Source organism: Varroa destructor, unplaced genomic scaffold, assembly GCF_002443255.2.
Source record: "Varroa destructor unplaced genomic scaffold, Vdes_3.0 BEIS01000004.1, whole genome shotgun sequence".
Classification (NCBI taxonomy): domain Eukaryota; kingdom Metazoa; phylum Arthropoda; class Arachnida; order Mesostigmata; family Varroidae; genus Varroa; species Varroa destructor.
The window spans coordinates 7075294-7096808 of record NW_019211457.1 but is presented as its reverse complement, the minus strand read 5'-3'; the positions used below and the strand labels follow the sequence as shown (position 1 = coordinate 7096808).

The 21515-nt window shown below is 39.7% G+C and overlaps 1 long non-coding RNA gene across 6 annotated transcripts in view; it reads right to left on the bottom strand.

The window, feature by feature from the left end:
• Positions 1-21515, bottom strand: part of LOC111250226 (uncharacterized) — a 39807-nt gene that overhangs the window by 10457 nt on the left and 7835 nt on the right. For 4 of the 6 annotated variants that reach the window (XR_002673226.2, XR_002673229.2, XR_002673227.2 and 1 more), the window contains exon 2: positions 83-488. This is a non-coding gene — a long non-coding RNA (uncharacterized LOC111250226). The remainder of the gene's footprint in view (positions 1-82; positions 489-21515) is intronic. The other 2 variants (XR_002673228.2, XR_002673230.2) reach the window with 1 other exon arrangement.

Here is a 21515-nt window from a genome sequence, read left to right as displayed (position 1 = left end):
ATCTTGGGATAATATCTTTCTCTATTCATGATCTTCTAATCGCTAGCGACTCTTTATTCGAACAGCTTAAACAAGAAAATACCTGCTTATCCATCAGAAATGTTTGGCTACCTTAATGGAAGGCAGCACGGTTTGTTATCGTTCCATTGCCTTTGCTTATTGTGGGTCGCTGCTTTCCTTTTTTACTGTCTCCTTGACACGAATGGAGGAATATTATAAGTGCTTGCTCTGCCAAGGTAAGGTTTCTTCAGTCTTGCCACGAACATGCGGCCCTGCTCACTGAACAGAAGCGGGTTTCAAACGTGCCCTGCTTACCAACGATGATGAGACGTTCCTGTGGATTGGATTAGTGCGGAAGAGACGACAGTACTTGCAAGATGTGGCCGGATTGACCTCTGATCGTGCAAAGTCAACGTGGGTCGTCATGGGTCTCTAAGTTCTTAAGAGGTTTGGTTTGATCCCAAGGACGAATCTATAAGCAGCGTTTTCTTCGTAATAGGCAGAGAAATGCAAAAAAAAGTCGTGGGTTAGAGCAAAAACTTCTGATCCTGTTTTTATTCTGTCTCGTAAACGGCATAAATACGCTGCGTAGAATAATCACGTTTTAAGATGAAAGATTCGTTCGTTAGTTTTTTAAAATAACCTTTTCTATTGCAACGGTGATAAGGTAGCGTATAAGCTTACAAACGTGAGGTACCGAGCTCGATCTACAGCTCAAACGTAATGGTTTTTACGAATCATTTGTGTTCTTAATAGTTTCGCGAAGCTACCGTCACAGATGTCGTTGCACTTTCCGTCTGCGAAAAAACGTTTATATATATATATATATATATATATGCTCAACCTTGGCTCTACAGTGTCACTAAAGTTTACTGGAATGCTTATTTAGTTAATAATAACATTTTTTAAAACGCCACTTTTCGAACTTTATTTATTGGGATTAACCGAATTGCTTATATCAGCGGTATTTTTGATAAATTTTAATTACAAGTTTTTAAAATATTTTTTTAGAAAGTTCGGTACATGATATACAAACGTATTATGTACTCTACCCATGTTTAAACAAAGCTCTGTTTGAACAAAAGTTCAAACCTTTAAAGTAGAACTATGTTCAAGTGTATATCCTCCTATATATCTGTGTAAAAATAAAAAATAAAGAAACAATTTTACAGAACCCAACAAAGGGCATTTTCTAGCTTTTATAGGGGCTAAGAGTTTTATGGGTGTTATTGCCAAACACTGAATGCCCTTCATACGTCCTCGAACAGTGTTGGTGTGTAAATGTCCTTGACACAGATTATGTTTTTTTTCAAATGCAGTTCAAAATGCAGTCATTTCCCATCATCCAGTATCGTAGACCACCGACCCAGAGTTCGTTCCCATTTCTACGACTACGTCATGCCAGTAATGCGGAAGCTGCATACGTCGTATTGATCAGACTGCATAACAAACCTATTTTTTGTAGTTCTCAAATCTGACATCACTAAAGCAACCTTTCTGGCCCAACATCGTCAAGGGACGCTATCGAACAAAGGCCCCAATTGATCGCGGTACGTGAGATATATAGAACGTACTTCGTTATCACAAGCTATTCGACAGCCAGGTCTAATAAGGATAGAAAACTCCTGAAGTCTCATTCAAGAAGGATGCAAACATGCGTCTCGATATAGCGCATTTCAATAATCGTTCACAATCACGCGTTTACCTGATGTTTTGGAATTAATGGTATGGATCTTCAATAATGATTCCCCTCTAAATTTCAATCGAATGCTCTCAACTGATGAATGATGTAATCAACTAGCGTGCTAATACCAATCAACACCATAATTTTATGCGATGTTATAGACCTACGATAGCCGTACTCGCTTAGGTATCTCTATAGCGCATCGGTGTTGAATCCCGCCGAACTAACGATTACCAAGCCATCATAGTGCGTCCAGGAGTGGCCTCAACACAGGCTACGGAACTAACTGTTTCAAAAACCACAAAGAAGAAACGATCATAGCTATAGGATCATCGAAATACCTCTTTTTGGAGGTACGACACCTCTTGAGCGATATTTGTTGAAAAAGAATTGTTTCCCTTATTGTGTACATATCCAGCGAGCTCATCAACCGGAAGTCGTAACGAATATGTTTCTCTATAGGCATTATGATTGCAAACTGAAATATTAAGACAAGATATTTATACAAATGTATTGGATGTACCTCTACAAGGTGTGTTCCCTTACGCGCTGTCATGTTGAGGAGCGTTTTTTTTTTGCTACTTGGTCTGTTCTCCATCAAAAACAGAGCCGCGAAAACATGCGCTCTCTAAAACTGTCACTACCTTACCTCCAAACGCTTAGCGTGACGACACAGTGCCGAATTCAGCACATGTAGAAACGTCACGAAGCTATGATAGACTTCCTGTATCATTTCGATATGTATTCGAAGTCTACTAGCATCAGCTCCCTTTCAAATTCAGTACGCAAAGAAGTACATCTAATTGTATTGCAGCTGGATATCAGCTACGTTGCTGACTATAGGCAGGATGCTGACGGTGTTTGCGCTTCAAGTTTAAGTAGTGGCTAGTGTACCTGCTCCATGTATGAAGCTTATAGTCGGCGGCGTAATTTGGATATTTGCTTAGATCTTCTAAGAAATGTAGGAGACCCTGTAAGCAGTTCTACACATGTACGGCGTGCGTGTGATAGTCGCCGTGAAGCAGAGCATCGTTAGAACGAAACTTTCAAAGGATATTGACTCTCCTCTTCGACTGAATGGACTTTCGTCCTCTCCAGATGACATCCGTGACAATCGGCAAAAAGAGGCGCTGACGATTCAAGAACTATATCGTATTGTACTGTGCTTACTAAAAATATAGATCATATGTGAACTTACAGATGCCAATATGTGTCTACAGTAAATATGTCATAAAATAAAGTAGACTTTTACTAAAATGTACAAATGTAGGTTCGCTAATAGAGGTCCGAAGGTTATAATATCCAAAGAAGAGAAAAAGAGAACACTTAGCTTGGGACAATAAGGAATATATTGATCTATAGAAGCGGTGACAATTTTCGCGAAGCTACATCGTTTATAGCTTTTCTGCTTTCGACTAATAATAATATTGCAACCATATTCATTTTTTAACAATTCAGTATTGGATCTCGATCGGGCGTACGTCTCGGATTAGGCCTTAACTATAAATTACGAGACACAAAACACATGCTCAATTTGGTAATAAGTACGCATAAATAATTACGTTTGACGCTTCCCGTCATACTCTAGCTGTCACTTATTCGTCAGAAAACTAGTGCTCAATCGTAGTAGCGTACGCGTATTAATAATCGAACCACCAAACTTTGATCAGAAGTCTTCAACGTACGGTATTTGCAATGTTCTTTTTACGAATAGATGCCATTTCCACTCCAATTTTCCGTAACGTCCTAGCATATAATCTAATCTTGCGTCTAATTAAATCTGGAATTTCATCGGCGGTTACATTACTCCAATACCAGCTGATTGGCCAGGTCCGTGAGAACGCACTGGCTACGAAGTGCAAATGCTCTGACTGGCAGGTCTGCGATAGCTCATTGACTAAGAGAAATTTGCATGGCTATCTACGTCATGCGTCTGTCACAGGATCTTGTTGGAAACGCGCCCATATGTCATGATTGTGTACGAACGCTTTTTTACCTTATTGCAAAAGTAAGCAGACCTGTCCCCTCTGGCGCACAAACTTCGCTTAGCATAGCTCCCCCGTATCCTACGTCGCTTCAGACCCCTTCGAGAGACATCAAACTGTTCCACGAAACTATATGCACCTCCAAATCGAGAAACCTGGGCTGGGTCCATCTTTTTGGTTCCTGTACCCCCACCACTCAGCAGGACACTTTTGGCGGCTTTTTTGCCGTGCTAACGACCGGCCTGCGTTGCTTTTCTAGTATCTTTTGGTCAGCGAAATAAATTTCGATTTTCCGCAACATAAGGACACGAACCGTTGCACGCTATCTGTAAGTGGATGACAATGGGCCAACTTATTGGTCGCGCACATGCTGAAACCTATGGTCTCAGTCGGTTGCGCCGCTTGGGGTTTAATGAATCTTCGGGCTTCTAGGTACCCCAGATCTATTGTTATCTCAATTCTGGTCCTAATTATTACATGGCTGTTCCTGCTTCGTTTATACTACCCTGGTAACGAAACGGAGGACGAATACGTTTTGATCCGCCACCATATATTGGCTACAAACGCCTGTTAATTAGTCGGAATGTCATTAGATTGATGAAGTTTTCATCTAATAGTCAGTAGTTTCCAAAGTAACTTTTAATCGAGCCTATTACGACTCAGGACCTTTTTGTGTTGACCTTAAATGCCTTCCGCTATTTCTTATTTATGCCTTTTTTATTCACTATGAGTATAATCGTAAGTTAATAAAGTAACTTACTATTCTCTATTAAAAAATTCTCATCACAAGACTGCATTGACTTGCATGTGTCCAGCCATATTAGAACCAAAAAGTTACCGGTTTGAAGCCCTTGGGGCTACCGCCTACTATATTTCGCGGGCATTTAATTACACACCTCTCGCATAGTATATATTATTGTCGAGGCTTGAACGAACTTTATCTCGCGTTCACCTTATATACAAGCAGCTACTTTCGAAAGCTATTGAAGTTTTCGCTGCCCTAAGCGTGCGTAAGGAGAGTCAGTAATCGGTGGCTGTTGTTACTGCTGGAGTAAAGGTGGTTTAGCTATCTAGACAGTCCAGCGGCCTGTATTAAAGTCTACCGTTTTGGGTAAAAGTTAATTCCTCAATTCGCTTGTGTTTTCCATAGCGATGAGGTCATACCGTGGAGGAGTAAACGATGTGTACGTTACAGGGTAAACAACTTCCCTTACTTACACAAATGGTTTATGGTAGTTGTGTATATAAATATGTAGTCATTTTTAAGCACGCAAACAAATCAAAGAAGGTAAACTAACAGTACAAGTGGAATGGACAATGCGCAGGTTTTTTGCTGTTCTACCAATGGAATTTTATCACTTCGGTCAAGTCTTTACTGAGTATTTGACCGGAGCGGCAAGTAAGTCAGTACTTAAAGCCTGCACGCCTCTTGGCGATATTCTAGCAATAATAATTTGGCTTAGTAAATTCACTTAAGAGTGATCGCAGATCCGAAATTTATTTCTTTCGCATTATTTTATTATTTGCGATAAGGGTAACTATTGCGTACCCAATGTTATACCGCTGTTCCGTTAATTTTGGGTTTTGTGGAATCACCTTGTTGATTTCCTTTCTTCGATCGGCGTCAGCCATCATGTACAACATCTGCTTATATTTGCCCATAAAGAGCAAAGAGGATCGCTAAATATTTTCACATATTCGTAACTTTTTTGAACGCGAAGACCATAATTACGTTTTGTGTCGTTACCGGTGATTGACACACTATAGTGGAATTGAAGATGTCGCTTTTAAAGCATGTACTTCTCTCTGCCATGCCAACAGAATTTAATGGACTAGGTTCCTGCTGACTATGATTGTTGCGACATTACTATATCAATTTGCGTTATTTACCCCATTAAAAATGTATAAATTATTGACTACTATTGATTTAAAGCTGCGCTACACCGTCTTCCATAAGCCTGTGTCTGACAGTGCTTTTTGAAAAAACACTGAACAGTATATATTAGTAACTCTATTATTATATATATTCCAGTTACCTTTTTCGAAGACTATTTCGCCCTATTCTACATGATCGTATAAGTTGGCCTATTGAATAGTCACGATCTAAGACGCTGTTTCAATGGCCGCCAGTATCATGAGTTTGGTACCGCCCAGGCCTGATTGCTTAAGCTACCAATTTCAAGATTCACTTGGTCGTTTCCACTTTGAAATCTAGTTTGAACATGTAGCGCCTCGAGATGCGGTCGGAATTTGCTAAGCAGGAATATAAATGAACCCTCGACACACCTGATTACCGAAAATCCCGAAGAGATCCCCGACAGCAAGACTCTTCTTCTTGGCGCCGTCTTGGAAAGCGGCACAACTCCACAGCGGACCTTGTTCCAAATGGAAATAGATTACCGCCAATAAATCTTATTTTCATGACATGCGTTGTATCCTGCTGTTGTAAGCAAGCTTTTGTGTATGTGCATTCCCGTGCTACCTTGAGGAGTTTAATGGCCACCGCAATCGTACTGCCTACGTTGTCATCGCAACCCAAGATCGCGAAGCCATTATTACGGAAGAGCCCATTAAGGGCAATCATCACGTAGATTACCGAATGAATAGAAAAGTTCTATCCACGTATAGAAAAACAGTTTTCAAACACTAACACACACATCGATGGTGGGCTAGTTAACACTGTTAGATATCAGGGTCGCTTGGAATTGCTCGTTGAAGTGCACACAACGTACGTAGATAGTAGCAGCAGCAATGGCGAGGTAGTTTTTATCATTTAATGTCAATTGTTGGCTTACCCAAGTTGAATAGTAATAATAGTCACGCCACAGCGGACTCGTGCGTTGAGGATCCCGAGGTGGACGCTGATAGACGTTGCATAGAAAAATGTCTTTAATAAACATGTAAAACCACATTGAACTTCCCTGTATCATTTAGGGTCTAATCTAATAATAGGGTCGATGCAACGACCTGACGTTGGTGTCGTCATCTTGCTTCAGATTTGCAAAAATGCCCGTCAACAGACTGCGCATAATAAAGCATAACTGCGTAATAAAGCTCGCTTCAGTCACCCCTTATAGTTTATTAGCGAGCACTTCTGACACGGTCATGAACCAATTCCGATCGACAGCTTGGGTCTCCTCATTACTTCTACAACATTCGAGTAGTCTCATTTAGGTAACACCGTAGGCGCTGAATAGCAATTAATTCTATGGGCTCAAAAAATAGCAGCAACTGCCCAAGCCTACTAACTTGTAACCAATGATTCACGCTAACTAAATCAATCGGATTTACACACTAACGGATCTCCAATTCTACAATTGCAGTTTGAGTTCAGCCAGCCGGATATTGCTATCCACACTCGAGCAATGCCAGCGAGAGACTGTAAAATTGAATCAGCCTCTGACGGAGTAACCCTGACAGTCTCCATATTCAACGCGCACCCTTATGAAATGGATGCTGCAGCTTCGTAAGCTGTGAATCTCTACCGCTATCAACACTCAGCTATCTATTTCAAGACAGAAAAATCTAATCAGGTAAGATGAACCAGTTGGCACGCCTCCTTCACTCGTCCCTTCGTATCTGCGAAGTTCGTAAGGTCAAAGATGTTGAATAGATTGACAAATCAGTTTTGCTCCTAATGGTCAGCTGTCTTCATCGGGGCCGTATTTCGGACCATGGAACTTGGCTAGGACAATGTTCTCTGACTATCGAACGCCAGCAATCGAACTCGTTGGTCAAACCCAGTTAAGGTTGACTTGAAGAACTAGCCTAAGAACTCTAGAATATCGATTTGAGATTCGGGTAAAACGAATTTCATAGGTAACCGTAGCAATGTTTCTTGAATTCAAAGAAGCCAACAAAAAAGCAATCGAGGAAGCAATCAACTACTAGTCTGATTGAGATAGTCCTGTCTCTCGAGCAGGTGTTCAACTAGAAAAGAAAAAGGTGGTCCAGGCAGAATGTTCCGTTAAGCACTCAGACAAATAGAAATAGCGCGTTGCTAACAGAATAGCTATAATCGGCCTTCCAACGCTACACCTCTGTGTGGACGATTTCATATCATTTGACCAGCGACACATAGGCTGATATGATGTATATACGCAATAGTGTTTCCTAGTTAGTTTTGGAAGCATTTATATTCTGAAAAAATAACCATGTTTATGAATTTGGATGACCTAGTCCTATATTTTTATGATAATTGACCACAGAAAAATATCGCCATCACCGACTGAGTCGTTTATTTGTGCCTTTCTTATGTCATTTTTACGTAAAAAAGGCATAAACGAATGTACTGTATATATGGTATAAATAATAGAACCTGGAAACGAAAAATGCGCATGAGGCATAACATTATATATATGAGATATATACATATATCTCTGTGTTAAAAACGAATATATTTTTTATATTTAACGTCTCAGCACCCACATGCGTCGTTACTCTATGAACATTTTGCACAACCTTTATTTGTTTCCGCAGAATCCTGTCTGGTTCTGCAAAACTGATCGTGTAATTGGTACCCACTTACCCTGTAAAGAGATTTCAACAGACGCTACTTGCTAGGCCTGAAAAAACTCTGTCTGTTACAATGTAAATAAATGGTACTCGAGGGTGAACGTCAGTGGAGCAGTTGCTGTTTCGTTTTCGAGCTTGAGCCGCCATTGAGCGGGGTGGCCGAAGAAGCCATTACCGGAACCACTCGTCGGTGCGGATCAGTGTGCGTAGAATAGAAAAATGTCAAGTGCACGCGGCGACAGAGTACAAGGTAGGCGGTTGAAGAATAACTCGCTTTCAGACGACGTTATATGGCAATAAAAGATCAACTATCATCGCGAAATACTGTTCTGCAAATTGGTATTATATAGGAAGAAACCCTCGTCATAAGAAGTTATAAGAGTAGGTTTACACACGGTCTAACTCGATGAGGATTTGTCTACAGCACGATTTTTTAATTCGCCATAGTAATCTTGTTGCTCTATTTTCCGTGCGAAAGTCCGTGCATGAAATCGACGTCATCTAGCTTAAAGATACTGCATCACAGTATATTTGCGCATGCCCTGCAATGTCAACACTGCTATATTATTAATAATATAGAAGTCTGCTGAGTAAATTCAAAACCTCGGGTTCAAATCCAATCATATATTCCATCAGCGATGGTCGAACAAGGGACCGAAAGGTTGGGCCGCATTTGTATTTGTACCCACTGCTCGTTCACAGCGAAAAACGAACGCCATATATATATATATATATATATAAATTGGAATTTCCTGTTATATTTTGTTTGCATAACTGTAATTAAGGAAAAGCAAACATTTCGACGAATTAATTTTTATATATCATAAAAATGCCATTATTGACGGTCGTGTTCGATATATCTGTCACCGCAGTTTCGGTTTGAACTGGAATTCTGAGCTGCTCATAGGTTCGCCTTTGTGATTCTTGTTTTTTGGCAGCACCGAGTGAAATCTCTCGCTTAATAAAGTCCTATAGATGATAGTGAAAAGGGTTCAAGCCTGAGTTGTTTGACGGCCCCATGCCCCTGCCTATCGCAGGGCACGTTCGAATTCTCAGAAAACCTAATCGATAAAACATAATTTGATACGCTCTTTTGTTGGAAGACGTATAGTCTTTCTATGGCGTATAGCTGAAACCTTCGTGAATAGTCCATGACATCGTGTGCTCATACTCACATCAAACTTCTTCACTAGCAATCTGATCGAAGCAGAAGAGTAACGAGAAATACACTTTTATAGGGCGAGGATATGTTTTGAAGTCTGCGCAATTCTGAAGTCGTTTTGAAGTCCGCAAATTCCCCGTTATTCTGAAAGCTGTTTTTGCTTCTTGTGCAATTGCATTCGCATTCGCAAAACGGTTAGCTGTCAACTTAGGAAAACCCAAAAAGTTTGTAATGCCGGTTGGACTTCGTTCAGCGCATAGGAATTAGATTACAACTATCTTGCCCGAAACAAAAGGCATTATTCTGGGTCGTGCCAAGTTTTTTTTCATTGTAGAAACAGCTTGCTCTAAAATTTGCTGCTACAAGCAGTTCTACTTAACCCATACACATATGTGCTATTGTGTGATTTCTATACCTGTTATATGTGTATATATATATACGTACATGTAAAGTATATTCTACAATGTTTAGTGCAACATTATGAGAATCATAAGAGGACGGTCGCATTCATACATGCCATCAAGGATGGGCGGCCCATCTTTTCGTGGCCTTCGTTGGCTTTCGCTTGGTCAGTTTTATACTGCGACAAAAGTGTACAGGAGCTACCGTGTTCATCTCATCTGTAGCATATGTTTACTCCAAGGATCGCTACCGTTGGCATCGTATTGCCCATACACGAGCTATTTAACAAAATCGTAGTCAAACACCCCGGTCCTTCACTATTGGCTATCGAGAATTCATGGCCTGGCTAGCCAACGCGATACAAAGGGGACTAGTGGGTTTTCCGATTTGTATGCGGAAAGCCACTGTTGTGTCATCGCCGCAGATGTTGCCACAGCAGCTACATTGGCAGAAACCGGTACCGAAAGCACTCTCGAATTCCGACATCTTTGGTCAAAAAACGAATCCGCGGGTCTTTTGTTTCGTGCGTTACTTTTTTCGTGGTTTGACTTAAAGGGGTTAGGTCCTTCTACATGGAGAAATACGTATTGTCTCCGGGGCGAACCGACAGGCGGCATCGCCGATCTGGCTGGCGCTTTCGGCGAAGACCAAAATAAGTGCATCGGTTCAGAAAAGATAGGAGTGGTTCGAAAATGAGAGCGCTGTATGTGGCTTGCCGTATGTTCACTGTGGTCACTTTGCTGTATTCTTCTTCTATTGAGAATTATCATAAATCTAAAGTCGTGCGTTTCAAGTTCTTATTTGTCGTACAGTAACATTTGCTCTGACCGCTGCTTTGGCACGGCCTGCTTGTGGTTACTTTGTGCCTGGAAGGCCTTATAATGCAGTACAAAACTGTAGTACAAATACTAGTTATGTGAATTGTAGCACAACTGCAATCATTATTTTGCTTATTGCATAATTACAAATATCACGCTATGTTCCCTATAGCTGTCACGGCGGAACTTACTCCGGTAAGGTTTTGACACTGGTGCAAATGTATGTCATGGTAACTTCGACAGAGAAGTATAAAGCTGGCAAGTAACATATAAGGGGCGGACTTGTTTTTCGTGGTTTACATTTTACGACAGGGTAACCGCCCTATCGCAGGTTTGCTAAGAAAAAAAACGGCCCAAGTACTAGTCGTATACTAAATAACTAGTATATGTTTCACAATAGCTCTTCGCAATGGAGTTAAATTTTTCTTTACTAACACCTATTTTTTTTAACGTAAATCATAATTACTAAGTCAATATCTTCCCTCGTAAGAAGATAATACGATAATCGAAATAAACTATCTTCTTTTATCATAGTTCTTTTTTCGAGAGCTTGTCGATCCTTGAAATCATACTATCGATAGGTGTTATAGGGCAAAACTTGTACACACATAATGACGATCATTAAGCTTTCTCTCATTTTTCAAATGAGAACTCACTGGAAGGGTCTGCACGATTGCAAATGGCTATTATAATATCCTCAATCTATTCTATAAAAAAACAAACGTTTGCTATTGTCAAAAAAAATTGTGTCGAATAATGTATCACCTGCATATCTTGTGGCTCTTTCCTATTACATCGGGACCTTACACGAGTTCTAGCCCTATTTCAATCAGCAGCTTAGGTGTCGCGGTGATTCAGCCTCCGAGCGCTTTCGAAATTCATCGTCTGCGAAAGCCCCAAATGCATATCTACCAAGAATATGCGTTTAGGCGGACCTGTGTTGCGCTGACCATCTGTAGGCTGTCTCCATTCTCCACAGTCTTGAACGGAACAAAGAAAGCTGCGTGCAGAATCTGGGCTTTATTCTTCCCTTTAGCTGTTCTTCCTCGACGGATAGCAGAGTCGGTAGTGGTTTGAGCTCGAGGCGAATTAGCGTACACATAGCTCGTACGCACGGTAATCGATGGAAGATCGTTTTGCTTTCGATTTCCTCTATCGGACGACCAGACGAACCTTAAGTTTCCCTTTTTTTCACTGTGAGAACACGCTTATAAGTTGACCTGATTCGAATGTACTCCTAGGGCTGTTTTTGCTGTGATAGCCGAGGAGGCGAAACGATGGCTTGACCCATCCATAGATAAGCGTGTCTGAAAGGCTTCCGGGGTTGTTCATTCCGATGATCTAGTCCATATTGCTACGTCAGCGATTTTCTATTTTGTAAGGTCACAGACGTGGGTCGAATAGATTACGTAATTGAAGGATTGGATTTATAGACTTTTAAGATTGTATCTGTTCATCTAAAGTTACGCACCCAAAACATAAGATACCTTCTTAATATTGCGAGTTTGTAGAACCAAATTCTACGTGGCTGAAGATGCTTTTTGAAGTGCTTTACGGAAAGATCACGAAGGTGTGTACGTAATCACTCTAATACACAGTGCTTAAATGAGAGGTTACTTTAGACATTTGGCATTTTAAACAGTTATCCTATCTCTGCAGTTTCGTTAACTGTTTCGATACCGCTACTTCAAGCTCCAATTAAATCCGAGTGAAATTAAACCGGGAATGACATAATCCGAAATAACTGACAAGCTTTATGGACTCTCACTTACAAATTGTCTTTTGTTGAATAAACGTCATTTGTTACAGTCTTGTTACAAACAAATGTTAATTTCCCTACTAATAATAAACCCGTCTAACTTTCGTAGATAATGTCACTTATTATAAATACATAATCGCAGTTTAAGTACACCTTGCTGAACCATTTCGCCAAATGCCAAATATCTACAGAAAAAACGTCTACTATTTACTGTAATAAAAAATGTCACGTCCATTTTCACTATTTAAACTGATAGGTATTGTTTCCAGCCCAGACTGCACCCTATTTCTTGGGTTAACTTGAGTTCGAGATATAATCGTACTTTGTCGTCTTTTTTGATGAGGCTGATGACTTTGGTTGCGGTTTGTTTACGTTATGTAAATCTAACGAAGGAGCGCTTGAGAGCTCCGTGAGTAGAACAAGGGAATTCGGTAGGTCTAGAGTGCCACTTGCGGGCTTAGTCCAGAGTCTATTTTCCAATTAATTTTGTTTTACCTCGATGAAACGAAATTCTAATATATAATAATATATATACAATAGAGGTCGGGTCAACTAATCGTCAGCTATTCTCTGTTTACTATAATTTAACCGTTTTCTTCATAAAATAGTTTAAGCACAGTTTGTCACGATGGGAACACTTGAGAAAGTGTAACATAATTTTTACAGAAATATGCAAAATGTACAGTCGATGGCATATCGACGAGGAAGATGTTGTTAACCATTTTTGTGTTCTTAAAGGGCGGCATTGTCTTTAAACACGGAAAATGATGAACAAATTGCGACTTTGGTTCATGTTCGACCAAATTAACTTCACGCTATAAGAAAAACAACTGTTTTTCTCTGAAGAAAAGTACTTGGCAATTGCTTCTACTTTTTACGCAGATTTTTCCAGAATGAGACTTTGGCAACCCAGGAACAGATCAGCCCAATTCGACCATTTCAAAAGGCCGATTCGTGTCCGACAGACAACATGACAAACAGGCCTAAACAGTTAAAACAGGACAAAATTTCAACGAATGATATAATCGTTTAAAGAATGTCGCAAGTTACCTTAACAGAACGAAAAACATCATTGTGATTTTGACACAACGCGAAGTAACAAAGATACTTATATACATATTGACTTCGTTGAAAATTGAATACGTGAATCTGATATTGGCTACCTATCTGACGAGGAAAACAGCTCTCAGTTAAATACTACGCGTAGAGTTCGCATGCCGTAAGTTGTTGGGTATTGAGATAACACCTGAGTCTGCCATTGGTTTTGAATTTGTTCAAAGCGACGTTCGGCAAGTCTTTCACCTAAAGGTTTCTCGTCTCGTGCTGATTCTTCGCCTGGGGTGCCTCGTAGCTTCCGGCTCTACGAGTCTTTTTGGACTTTACTAGTGAAGCGGAGAGATGCGAATGCTCAGCCTCGTAAACGAGCAAGCTTCATACGTGGTAATGCACTCGTGATGTATTTCTTCCACTTGAAAGCACTGATTTCCTCAAATGGTGAGGTTCTATGCTCAGTCAAAGAAAAGACGAAACTTCATGTCGTTATATCGGCTTTCAGCGTGAAATCACCAAAAATCTAACGACCATTTACTAAAACCGGAAAATGCTTGAAGTGTCTTTTTTAACAATTATTTATTAAAATACTTCAGAATAAATAGGTTAATTTATTGATTATTAATACGTTACATTAGTAACAAGGTAAAAGCAGAAACAACATATGCACACGTCTAAAAACGGGGTTTCTGCTTTGCGATCGTTATTTGTTTCCATTGGATCATTTAATGGACTATTGTAATCAACGTGTTAATATCTAGTAATATAATACAACAAGTATATCTTGGTGTACGCAATTTCTGCCCGTAAAATATAACATAATTACGTCTTTCTCTGGCTCATTCGCATCGTTAAGCAACGTTTCGCCATCTTCATCATAAATCTGAGTTCAAAGCAGAACCCCTATTGTAATATTCTCGCTGTGTGCTCCTGTTTTATTAGCTTCATTTCCCCTTCTGCTATTTTGGGTTTTTTATATAAAACGCTACTTATAACGAAAGTCCACCAGTGTATTAAGGTTTGATGCAGCCTCAAAAGTTATATTAAAAAATAAAATTCGAATGCACGTTCTTGCAAAGGTTCTATGAGATGGTTGCAGATAACGCTGTCAAGCCACGACTTGCTAGCTTCCCAAGGCGTTACCTTGACTTTGATCCGAACGATGGGCATAATGGCTGGAAAAGCATTGCTGGAGGAAGCCAAGGTAATTAAACTATTATTTTAAAACAGTTTTCATTTATGAATAGAGCAGAAAACACCACTACTGCCTACCAGTGAAACTAGTTTGTTGCCCTTAAAATTTCATTGCCTTCAAAAGATTCTACATAAAAACCTTGCCCGTGTAGGCGAACAACTCCTTCAATAATGAAAGCTATTAATAAAGAATTAAATGATGGATTATTAACTCAGTTTGCGAACGATATAGGTATTCAGTCTGACAGGCAACAAATACTAACTAGAAGGCTAAGGGTGATGACTTTAGGAACTTTTACAATGTCTTGACAAAGAGCTATTCATCAATGGATAAGGCAAGCAACGCTAATCGTAAGCCTTATGATGGTAACTTGCGGAAACGTTTTTACTAAATACAATCTATTTTATGTTGTAATCTATGGTTGAAAGACATATAGGCAGTAACGATTTCACCTGAATTGCAACAGAAAGCGATACATTTGTAGAAAAGTCTTTATTTACAAAGAGTATATTTAAGATGGACCACGATATTTAGACTTAGAATATAGGGAGAAATCTCTTAATCTGAACATGCTAAAAACTTTCACTTCTTTTACAGTTAACGATAGGGAAAGATTGTTACTCCTAACAGAAATATAATTATTTTTACAGGCGCATAATTTACTGTTCATGATGGCTCTATAAAAAGCTTTAAGTATGTATACCAATAAAAATTACGTTTCGTACAATAAAACACACTTCAGATTCAGTCAACAAAATTTAAATAAAACAAGAAAAATATAGTAATTGAAAAGAAAGTTAGATAAATACATCTTGGTCTTAAAGAGAAGCAATGCCCCTTATATGAATCGACTTCAGTTATAGCATAATGAACATAGAACAGAATGATACTTACACTCCTTCAAAACTAACTCCACGGTACCCTGGTACGAAGTTATAGTTCGCACACACTGACACAGTGAACTGGATCAAAATAAACTTAAATGTTTCCATTTTTATGCCCGAACCGAAGCGTGTTCCTACCCATATTTCTCCACGACCCAAGAAATGTGTGATAAAAGCGTTTCGATAAATAAATTCACGTTATTATTGATAATATACACCGGCCTTACACATTCACTTCGTTCGATTAGTTTATGGAATAATTAAATTATATAAATAAACAATATTTGGATTTTCCGGATTATCCCTGAATCTTCGACCGATCGTCCAATACCTTTGAGGTGTGTAACAGGCAACAACTTAGCAAAATGTTAGGTCGAGTATACACTGGTAGCACCTTGATAAGGATTCTGCTAAACTCCAACCAAGAGAGTGAACTAGCGACCCAAGTGACCCAAAACATTGTCTCGCATCTGATTCATTATTTCTAAATCAAAGTGATTCACAGACTCAATTTAATTTATTCTGATAGAATTCGTTAATTTAATATACAACTCAGATTACTATTTCGTTGTTTTAACAGTTCACGATTCCAACATAGCGGAAAAATAACTTGAAAAAAGCCATTAGTATAGCTTATTCTACAACAATTTCGCATTTGGTTTTTTTAATCAGGCGAAATTCGAGCAAATCTCTTGGAACACAGAAACAGTTTATGATTATTAGTTTTATTAGAGTCTTTTTTTTTTTACTGATTTACTTACTGATTGAAACGTCTCCTATACTTGTAATACCACCAAAAGGGTGCTGGAAATGATAGCAATTGAATTTATGGAAAATATTAGTAAAATTAATTTGATCAGAATGACGTTAAGTAATGTTGCAACCTAACAAAACAAACAACACCTGGAGATGCCAGCAACAATACGATATTGAGATAAGAGTTTTACACAGGCAACAATGGTGATTCACTTTTACACGAAACTTATCAGTACTTTTATGGAATTATTTTTAACCTAATAAACAAAAATTTTATAAAAACAATAACATAGGTTTTTGATAAAGTAAAATATGGTAGCAACGGTATAGCGCTTAAATACGTGAACTGATTTATCGAGGCGATCACGTTGACCGATAGTAGTTATTTTCGTGTTCATAATATATTAATATATATTTTAGCAAGCAGTATTTAATAATAAATAAATGATGACACCTGTTATTCTCAATGGTTGCTGTTATGAATGTAATAAATACTTATCACCAAATTCGTCTGCTACTGGGCTCATGTCCAGGTCGCGCGGTTTTTTCGACAGCTGTACCCTTTCCTCAGCTGTTGCAGCTTATTCGATCTAGATGAAAGCAACTATTGCTGATAGCTGAGAAACTATTGTTTAACAAATGTTGCTGACACCTGCGTGTACAACGAGTGTTACATTGTAAAGAATAACTGGTATACCGCCAAAGAGAGTGCCAGCATGTGACAAATATATCGCCGGTATGATGAACTTCGCCGACAACGTCGAACGAAAGTGCAGAGAAATTCACTGAAGATGGTGCCACGTGTGACCCAACTACGAGTGCAAAACTCAATTAGAAGGTTATTCAAGACTAGTCTGGTGTACCCGTAGAGAAAATTACGTAGGTGAGAAACCGTTATGGTTAGGAAAAATATTTTACCCGCGAAAATTTTGGACGCGATGCAATCGACTAGTTTGAATTTGCGTGCATCGGCCGGATCGTCGAATCAGTACCAGTGGGAACAATGTCCCTTCGACTTCACGATCGAATGTGCCGATGGAATTGTTCATGCTCACGGGAGCATCCTCATGGCATCATCCGACTATTTCAAGGCGCTCCTTTCTGGATCCATGGTTGAGAGCAAATCGCGAAAGGTATATCTTAAACATATATCGCTAGTGGACATGACTAAAATCATCGATTTCAGCTACGAACGGCCTGTTGATCTGGATGCCGAAAGCGCTTTGAGTCTACTGATAACAGCAAGATATCTGCAAGTCCACAAGTTGTTTACAAAGTGCTTAGGGGTAGTGAAAGCTCATCTGACCTTTAACAGCGTGCTTGAAATACATCGATTTGCGAAACAGTATTGTTTAATCGATCTCAGAGAAGTTGTCTTCAGTTATATGACAAAGAACATTGTGTCGCTCATGGCCATCGATCAGTTTCTATACGACCTCGATGCCAATCTTCTACGAGCTTTGCTCGAAAGTGATGAACTGAGTGTGCCAGACGAAGATTTCGTGTTTAACTTTTTCAAGGCATGGTTTAATAGAGATCGGGAGGCTCGAGTAGAGTACGTAAACGAATTCAAAGAGCTAATACGATTTCCTTTCCTTAAAGTGGCTACCGTGGCAACCTTAGAAGAGACCTTTGGCCCGATTAAATTTCTGTTAGAATTTCGAAAGGCTGAAGAGCATCATGAAGCAAACGTGCGACGCTGTGGGGACGCCCTCATGGACCTCTTTCGATTTGCGTTTCTATCTACAACGTGTCTTGGCGTTCGTTTAAAGGAGACTCTCGGTTCAGCCATTGGCCTAGACGAACCAGCCAAAATTGGACGAAACCTGCAGCTGTCCGCGTTTCGACGTCGGCGGTACACTCAGACCCACTGTCATTTTCTATGGCAACAGGAAAATCATGACACTCCCCATCCTCACCGTTTGGTCCTCACGTGCAATGTTCTTGGAGAATCCCAAAAGGTCCTTATGCACGGGAAGTGGATGCAGATGCCGCGTCTAGAGGATGTGGTGGCTAGCGGCCATACCCTGTACTCCCGCACCTGTAAATCAATACACAGTTACAGGGCTAACAACAGCAAAATTCATATAAATGCAAAACACGATTCCCTACTCAAGCCTGAGCAGATATATAAAGTTCGAAATGTGCAGCAGGAATACCCGTTTCGGCTGTGTGCGACAAAAGGCGGTGTTTTGCATATGATCTCAAATCCAAGATCACCAACTATACATGTACTTAATACAACTACTGGCCAATTTAGAAGGCTAAAGACCACCAACAGCAGGATCGGAACACAGCCATTCATTATTGACTCTGGTGATAAACATTTGTCCGACCAATTCATATTTGACGAGTTTAACAAGTGCTTTATCGACCCGGTAACAGGAGCTCTCGAGACGCCCTCCAATCCACCTCTGGCTAAGGACGGCATCCGTTGGTACTCGGCAACACAACGAGGTGACACCGTCTTTCTTTGGTACGGTTCATATAAGACAAAAAATCACTTCATGAGTGCGCTGAGCCTATCCACTGGACAATGGAGCGGAGTGATCGAAGTGCGCGACCGCAATATCGCCCTGGGTCATACGAACTCGTTAGTTATTCAGGGTCGAGTCTACGCCATAGTGAAGTTCCGTGAATATCACCGATGGAGGGTCATTAAGCGGATTACTATACATATGCTGGACGAGGAAAATGGCGTCTTTCAACGAGTGCAGGAGCTGTCGTTCCGAAATAGCTGTTTAGTAGGTATGGCACCGGTCGATGCGGCCCCTCCCTGTTCTATGGATACATGGCTCTCTGCGGAGATTCGCAAACTTCCAGACGAAACACCGAGTCAACGAGCATTAATTAAGCAACTAAGAGAGATTGTATGATAGAATGCTAGTACGGCCTGTGGATAGTTCGGCAACTGTAATTTTCGTATTTCCAGTGAAATTCAACGATTAATGTTGGATTTATTTGCCCCCGCACTCGTTACAGCCTTGAGTCAAACAGAATTAAGTTAACATTCTAAAGTTCGGAATAAACGTGTCACTTACATGATTTTGTTTAAGCTCTGCTCACCTGATTTTTATCAATAATACATCCAGTGTTCAGTGAGAAGCTTCTGTGAGTATCCCTACTAGCAAAAGAATATACAATTATGAGTAACTGTTTGTAAATGTCCGCCATCCGATCTGTGACAAAGTTTACGCATACAGGGAAGAATGATGCTTTGTGAGAGGTTTTGTACCATTGAACAAATGTAGATAAACCCATAATTACTCATAGAAAGCACAGAAAGATATGTAGTGTAGAAGAAAAATAAATGGCTTATGGTAACAACGTAGAGATGTGTTTATCATTTGCCAATAACCACGTTTTTTCCATATATATATATATATACATTCATATGTGTTTGATATCGACTTGACACACATACATACACAGTACAGACTATGTGACGTATGCCAGAACATATTATGGTTTTGCGTGTGTATGGTAAAATTAAGCCTCCAAAACGCACATAGATCAATAACCGGTATGAGCACGCTAATTGCGTATGATGGTAGTATTTCCATAAACTAATTGTGTTTAACGTGTATATATACACGCCAAACAACGATCTCTGATGGTGGTCTGTCTATGCATAAATGGCAGGTAAATTTTTTTTATTAGCCTAGTAACGTAACTGTGTTTAATAACAAAGTGTTGAGCCGTGCTTTCTGTTACGTTCAGGCTACGTTTCACTTAACTGCAATAAACCGTGTAGTGCACGGTCGTTTGGACCTTATCGTCAGTCTCGTATACATATAGTGACATTCTTTGACGACAGACTTGACATTTTATAGCCCTTCACAAACAAAACAAGTATTTTGTTAATTTGCTTACTTCACACAAACACGTTACTTATGGACCTGACGTTTATAGACAAGCCTTACACTATCACAGCATATGTCGCTTTTTAACGATCGCTACTAATAATTTCCTTCTACATAATCTGAGATAAGGGGCTGATTTTTCCATCATGAACCGTTATGGCGAGCAGTCAGTCGTACATCGAAACATGATGAAATCTTCTGGGGTGTTTCATGGAACCATCTCACTCACCTCTGAAGCTCTCCATGTTTTAAATTTGCGTCGCTCGATCTCGTGATATTCTATTGTACACCAAGCGCAAGTGGAAGTGTTACGATGTCAGATGATTTACCGCTCTAGGGACAGCAGAATCCGTTTGTAGTACGTAATATAGCCTATAGAATTTAATTTATCTGACACGGATCATCATAAGTATGTAAACAATTTCAATTAGAGACGAACAATTATTCGATTTGTTCTAATTAACCTTGTACGTGTTAGCTAAAGTAATGCTAGTGCTGCTTCCGAGCCACGTCGTAATAAAAACAGTCGACGCTCATGGAGAAGACCCCGTAAACGGGCTAGTTAACGTAGAAACGTATTAAAAATAAAGCCAAAAGTAGAGCGGCGCGTGTAAACAAAGCTACAATAAAGTACTGTGTCTATAAGTACGGCAAGATTCAAGCAAGTTTCCATGCTAGTCTTAGCTGAGGTATTATTATATAATAAGATAATATTATGTATTATCGTCATAATAACTACGGTGGTAATTATTAGTTTTATAGGCAGAGAATACGCAACCTAAGCAAAATGCAGCTTAACGCCGCCTGCAGATATAATCTAGTTTCGACACTGTAATCAGTTCGTAGGCGGTCCTACGCCGGCCTGATCTATAGATAAACGTGTTTAAGAGAAACAGGCCATCGCTGAAAAGAGCCCAAACGACTGATGTTCACTCTAATTGCTCCATGGAAACACAGTTATCTGTCTGTCCTTGATCTGCTAACGAATACTTTAGGCAAAGGATCATCGGATACTTGTACATGCAAGTCGACTCGAAGAGCTGAGGAGGATTTATGCAGATGAAGGAATTAAAGGCTACAAATAGCTGTTTAATAGAAACTTGTTATGCAGGTCTCTGGTAATGCAGGCAGAGTAGTTTACTAAAAACATTTTAAAGCTCTCTGATGGTATTCAAAGGGCGCTCGTTAATTATAGCTGTTGCGACACACATCTGAAGATCAGAAATGAGAAAAGTACACGTACAGATTGTTGAATAGAGACTTCGGTAACCTAATGAAAGAAACTGCGTTCTTCACTCGAATCGCTTAAGAGCCCTTGCCATGTACGAAATAATTTGCGACGTTCTAACAACGTTAGCGTTGTATCTTCACCACTAGCCATTAACTCTAGTCTCTAATAATAAACAGCATTAATAAAACGCGAAGTAAAACAGAGTCTTGGA